Source organism: Cynocephalus volans, chromosome 8 (assembly GCF_027409185.1).
Source record: "Cynocephalus volans isolate mCynVol1 chromosome 8, mCynVol1.pri, whole genome shotgun sequence".
NCBI classification, from domain to species: Eukaryota; Metazoa; Chordata; class Mammalia; order Dermoptera; family Cynocephalidae; genus Cynocephalus; species Cynocephalus volans.
This window is the reverse complement of record NC_084467.1, coordinates 61,589,339-61,596,576: the sequence shown is the minus strand read 5'-3', so window position 1 is coordinate 61,596,576 and position 7,238 is coordinate 61,589,339. Positions and strand designations below refer to the sequence as shown.

At 33.7% G+C, this 7,238-nt stretch overlaps 1 pseudogene; it reads right to left on the bottom strand.

Moving 5' to 3' along the window:
- Positions 1-1,104: 1,104 nt before the first annotated feature.
- On the bottom strand, positions 1,105-1,241 carry LOC134385274 (U2 spliceosomal RNA; annotated as a pseudogene).
- Between the last annotated feature and the right edge of the window lie 5,997 nt (positions 1,242-7,238).

Genomic DNA, 7,238 nt, shown 5'->3' with positions numbered 1-7,238 from the left:
ACCTAGACCCTCTGGCTTTTCCCACTTGCAGGAGTTGGGGAGGAGTGTCTTGTTCTCATTTTCTTGCAAATGACACAGTGATGGAGAAGGTCACCCCTCTTCTGTACACCTTAGCTTGCTAGGAGCCACTTGTTATCAACTAAATGAGCAGCAAAGGAAGTTTATGCTAAGAAGGATGGCAGCACCAACATGACATGTGATGGAGCTCACTAGAGAGCTTCTGCTTTTCATACTTTAATTGCATGTTCCTGATTAAGGGTTAAACCCAACGGTCAGCAAAATTGGCTGAACTTCAATCATCTTAACACCTAGCCAACAAGCAGCCTCATCTACACATTCTTATACACTCTTCGGTCTGGTCCAGTCAATGACAGCAACAACTCCTTAACCTTTACCCAAAAGGTGAATTTTTTTCACCCCAAATTCGCCTTTGGAGTAAACAAACTCTAGTAATCTCTTGCCTCACAGACACCCAAAATATAAAATAAGGTTACAGTTCAAAGCCTCACTAACATCTATGTTTTATACCTTGGAGTTCCAGACATTATTGGATAGTGACCAAGCACTCATTTGACTTCTCAAAATATACAATATCAGGCTCTTCAACAAGGTATTCAATAGAACTTTCAACACCCTTCCCAGTCTAAGGATGCAGACCTCATAGAACACCATAATGTCTTATGATTTGATCTTACAAGATCAAACTCAGTTAAAGGAAATGGCACATTTCAATGATCAGTCAAACATCAGGGATAAATTGTAACAAAGCGTCTGACTCTGTTTTTGATGCTTGACTGCGGACAGCTTTCAGGGTCCACCACTCATTCCCCTGTCCCATTTTGCCACATGTATGGGCAAGCTGATAGAAAGCCCAATTGCTTCCGCCATTGACACTGGCAGAAAGTTCAAATTACACAAATCCTAGACAGCACACAAGACCCTTGCCTCAGTCCTAAACCCCAAATAAAAATCTAGCCAGTCTCCCTTCCCTGCTTTCTCAAAACATTTTTGAACCAACTTGGGAGCCTGCCCTACTCCCCCCACAAAGCCTCATCATGTGAGTAATAAATTTTTTCACACCCTTTTGGTGTATGTGTGTTGTTATTAATCTTGAGATTCAAACCAGATTGGGGGTGGGGTTTATCTTACCTCTAACAGATGACCACAACATCATCTAACTTTTAAACAATTAAGTAAAAAGTAATTTACACTTGATCTTAGCCAAAAGGCCGAGAAGCGATGGGTAAAAAGTAATTTAAAAGTAAGTTACATTTATTTAAAATTAGGTATTCTATGGTCATCCTTGAACTGTTTGAAAGAAGAATAAAATATTGAGTAAACTCAGATTGTGAAAAGTCAAATCTGCATTAAAATTTTTAAAAACTAATTATTAAAGGCTATGTATGTAAACTTAAAATTAGTACACAAAAGAAATAAAATGAGAAAAAATTCATTCAATATAAGGATAGAATGGAGAAATATATAGAAAAGGAATAAAAGCATAGAGTAAGATGTTAGAAATTAAAATTACAATTAATTACCAAAAATAAATTCATTAAATGTTTCCCCCAAAAGACAGAAGTTTAAAAGCCATATTTTTAAATGTTGCTCTATGCTGCCTAAAAGAAGTACTCCCCAAACACAAGAATAGACACATGCTCAAAGTAAAAAGATTTTTAAAAAATCCAAAGCAAGTACGAAGTTTGAAAAGCTGATGTGTCAATTAATACCAGAAAAAATAGACATTAAGACTGATACCATCGGTAAAGAAAAAGAGAGCATTACGTGATAACAGGTTTAAATGTGTATGCACCTGCTATGATGGCCTGAATGTATTCCCTGAAATTCCTATGTTGAAATACAATCATCAATATGATAGTATTAAGAGGCAGTGGTTTTTTTTATTCTAAATTCTTTTATTTTATTTTATTTTTATTTATTTTTATTTTTTTTATTTATTTTTATTTTTTTAATTTTCTTTTGTCGATATAGGGGAGCAATAATCAGCCACAAGAGGCAGTGTTTTTAGGAGGTGATTAATTCACGAGAACAGAGCCCTTGTAAATGAGATTAGTGAACTTATAAAAGGGTTGTGAGGGAGCCCCTTTTTGCCCTTCTGCCCTGTGAGGACACATAGAAGTCACCATACATGAGAAAAGGACCTCACCAGACACCAGATTTGCTGGTGCCTTGGTCTTGAGCTTTCCAGCCTCCAGGACTGTGAGAAATAAATTTCTATTATTATAAATTACATAGTCTAAGATATTTGATATAGCAAAAGGAATGCAATGACAGGCACAAATAACATAAACTTATTTAAAGCAAAAATCCACAAGAAAAAAAGTACCCAATTACAATGGGAGGTATTAACACAACGTTTTAGTAACTTATGGTTCAAGCAGCAAAGTATGTATGTCCCAGGTTCTCCAGAATCTTGCCAAGACTTGGCACGGTCAGTCTTTCTAAGTTTACCTACTCTAAAACACGTATAGTGATAAGATACTTGATTTTGGTGACCTTGTATTTCTCATCTATACATGTTTTTTGGTAAAGTGTCTGCTCAAGTCTTTTGTCCATATTTTGGGAGTTGTTTGTTTTCTCATTAGGAGTTTTGAGAGATTATCATATATTCTAGATATATGAAATATATCTTTATGAAGTATATGATTTTCAAATATTTTCTTCCAATCTATGGCTTTTTGTTTCATTCTAAGCATTGTCTTTCTAAGATCAGAATTCAGTTTGGATGAAGCCCAATTTGTTTATTTGTTCTTTTATGGATTATGCTTCATGCTTTTGGTATCATATCTAAGAAATCTTTGCCTAAGCCAAGGACAGAAAGACTTTTACCTATATTTTCTTCTAGAAGTTTTATAGTTTTAGGTTTAATGCTACAAATGTGCCCTTAAATACTGCTTAGGGACATTCCACCAATTCCAATACATTTTTATTTTTATTCAGCTCACAATAATTTATATTTTTAATTTTAATTTCTTCTTTGATCCATTGGTTATTTAGATGTGTGTTATTCAATTTTCCAATATTTGGGAATTTTCCAGAGATTTTTCTATTATTTATCTTTAATTTCATAGTTGTCAGAGATATATACTTTGAATGATTTGAATCTTTTAAAAATGTGTTGACACTTGCTTTATGAACCAGAATATGGTTTAATTTGATGACATTCTTTGTAAAGCTAAAAAAAAAAAAAAAAAAAAAAAAAAAAACCATGTAGTTTGCTCATGTTGGGTATAATGTTATAAAGATAAAAATTAGGTCAAGTTAGTTGATAGTGTTGCTCAAATTTCTCTCCTTACTGATTTTCTTTTGACTTGTATGAATTATTTAGAGAAGGGTATTGAAATTTTCAAGTATAATTGTGAATTGTTCTATTTCTTCATTCAATTCTATCAATTTTTACCTCATGTATTTTGAAGTTCGGTTACTAGATGCATAAACATTTACCACTGCTATGCCTATATTAAATAAGGCTCCTAAATGGTAAATACGACATGTTCATAAATGGGGAGACTCAATAGCATACAGATGTTAGTTTTCTCCATATTGATCCAATGAACCAATGCAATTCTAATCACAATCAGAATATGCTTCTTTTATAAAAACTAACTAGTTATGTCATAATATATATGAAAAAGTAAATAGCCAAGAATGCTTCAGGTACTCTGAAAGTAAAACAAAAGGAGGTATTTGTCTTTCTAGGTACTAAGATTCACTATAAATTTATAGTAATTAAAACATTGTAGTACTTCTCAGGAATAGAAATTTGCCAATAAAACAATAAAAAGCCAAAAAATAACTCACAATTATATAAATTTGATTATGACAGAGTTATGCCTGAAGATCAGTGAGAAAGAATGTATTATTCATTTAATAGTGCTGGGGTAAATATGCATACATGAAAAAAAATTGGTTGTTCCTCTACTCCACATCATAAAAATAAATCAATTTCACATAATTAAAGTCCTAAATATGAAAAGTAAAATTAAAAATTTGGGAAAACAATATAAAGAAAATGTTTCAATTTTTTAAATTTTAACTTCTCAATATACATTATAGTCGACTTTCATGACCCCTTATCTGTTCCTCTTCCTCTCCCCACTCCCCTCCCCCCATCATATCTGTTCACTTGTCTTAAAAAGTTCAAAGAATTGTTGTGATTGTTGATTTTTTGAATAGAGAGAGATTTCTTTAAAAAGACATGAAGCTTAGTTCACAAGGCAAAGGACTGATATGTTTAAATTAAGACAAAAACTTCTGTTTATTAAATGTGCCGTAAGAAGAATGAAAATTCAAGGCATAAATAAGAGATGATCACTGAAACACATATAACTAACATAATATTTGTATATAGAGTATGTAATTTTTTAAAATCATTGAGGAAAAGGAAAAGGCAAATAAAGAAAAAGGTCTTGCAGAGGCATGACCTGATGTTTGTGTCCTCACAAAATTAATATGTTAGAACTTAATTACCAATGTGATGATGTTAGGAGGTGAGGCCTCTGACAGGTGATTAGGTCATATGGGTGGAGACTCATGAATGGGATTAGTGCCCTAATAAAAGAGGCCTCACAGAGCTGCCTTGCCCTTTACACCATGTGAAGACACAGTGAGAAAGCACTGCTCTGTGAACCAGGAAGTGGGTCGTCAGCAGGCACCAAATCCACTCGCGCCTTGATCTTGGACTTCCCAGGCTCCAGAACTATGAGAAATTAATTTTTGTTGTTTATGTGCTACCTAGTTTATGGGATTTTATTACAGCAGCCCAAATGGACTAAGATGGCACTCTGCAGAAGAAACCTAAATAGTAAATAAATATATGAAAACATACTCAACCTTATAAACAAGCAACCCAATTAAAAAATGGGCAAAAGAGCTAAGTAGGCATTTCTCTAAGGAAGACATACAAATGGCCAACAGACATATGAAAAAATGCTCAACATCACTCAGCATCCGGGAAATGCAAATCAAAACCACACTGAGATACCATCTCACCCCAGTTAGGATGGCTAAAATCCAAAAGACTCTGAACGATAAATGCTGGCGAGGTTGCGGAGAAAAAGGAACTCTCATACACTGTTGGTGGGACTGCAAAATGGTGCAGCCTCTATGGAAAACAGTGTGGAGGTTCCTCAAACAACTGCAGATAGATCTACCATACAACCCAGCTATCCCACTGTTGGGAATATACCCAGAGGAATGGAAATCATCAAGTCGAAGGTATACCTGTTCCCCAATGTTCATCGCAGCACTCTTTACAATAGCCAAGAGTTGGAACCAGCCCAAATGTCCATCATCAGATGAGTGGATACGGAAAATGTGGTACATCTACACAATGGAATACTACTCAGCTATAAAAACGAATGAAATACTGCCATTTGCAACAACATGGATGGACCTTGAGAGAATTATATTAAGTGAACCAAGTCAGGCACAGAAAGAAAAATGCCACATGTTCTCACTTATTGGTGGGAGCTAAAAATTAATATATAAATTCACACACACACACACACACACACACACACACACACACACACACACACACACAAACCGGGGGTGGGGGAGAAGATACAACAACCACAATTACTTGAAGTTGATACGACAAGCAAACAGAAAGGACGTTGGGGGGGAGGGGGAGAGGGAGGAGGGAGGGAGGTTTTGGCAATGGGGAGCAGTAATCAGCCACAATGTATATCGACAAAATAAAATTAAAAAAAAATAAAAATGATGTCAAAGAAAAAAAATAATTAAAAAAAATTAAATTAAAAAAAATAATAATAATAATTAGGAAAATACAAATTAAATCTTCAATGAATTAATATTTTACGCCCACAGATTAGCAAAAATTGAAAAGTACAACCACCTGGAAAAACAATTTAGTGTTATCTTATAAAGTTGGTATTCATATGCTCTGTGATGCAGAAATTCACTCCTAGGTATATATCCTAAACAAATATAGGCCCACATGCCACTGAGTAACTGCTCAAGATGATATATATAGCAACACTTTGTAGTAGCAGAGAATTGTAAATAAACAAAATATACATAAAAACTATAATAAGCAAATAAATTTTGGTATATTTATATGCTGAAAGATCATACAACAGTGAAAATGAATAAATTATTGCTACATGAAAAAATATGAATAAATATCTTAGAAACATAAGGTTGAGCAGAAAAAAGCCCACTGCAAACATATTTTGAAAGTATGATTAAGTTATCATACTGTGAGACCTGAAAAAGTAAATACTATTGTGTAGTATAAAGGGACGTAACTATATAGTAAAACTAAAATTGAAAAGAAAATTACAAATGTAAATTTCAGAATGACGGTGAAAGGAAAAGATTAGGATTTGAGAGGACATATAGGAGATTGCCAAGTAAATGGCAATACTCTGTTCTTAAAACTATGAGATGGATACACATGTATTGTCTTTTGTACATATGTTTCATGATTATTATTATATAAACTATAAATTTAATTTAAATAATTAAAAATCTAGAGTTCTTGAAATAAAAAATTATAAAGACTTGTGTGTATGCATGAGGCTTTTTAAAACGGGAATAGAAGAAAGAAGAGGGTAATCAGTCAACAGTTTCCTTTGTGAGATCAAGAGTACTGACCCCCTACCTAGCCAAGTAATTATGGAGAGCTCTATCATTTCAATCACGAGGAGTTATTTCATATATATATGTCTTTGACAAAACTTCTTTAATTAGCAGTTATCATTGTTTAAACCAACTGTATTGCTATTCTACTAGAATTTGCCAGGATATTTATGGCATAAATGCATCCAATAAATGCATATAAATCAAAATTTTTTTTTGTATTTAAACTTCAGACCTTCAAACAACTCCAATTGCAATGTATATAATATGATTTTTGCTCGTTTTTAAGTGTACATTTTCAAGTAAATAAGGTTAATAGGTTATATCCATAGTTATTTTTAGTTTTGATAGAAGAAAAATGAAACATAATGCATTGATATTTGTTTTATGTCTATATGGGTAATTTTATTTATTTATTTATTTATTTATTTATTGACTGGTAAGGGGATCGTAACCCTCGGCACGGTGTTGTCTGCACCACACTCAGCCAGTGAGCACACCAGCCATCCCTATATAGGATCTGAACCTGTGGCCTCGGCACTACCAGCGCTGCACTCTCCCGAGAGGGCCACGGGGCCGGCCCCAAGGGTAATTTTATAACAGAGGCTTTT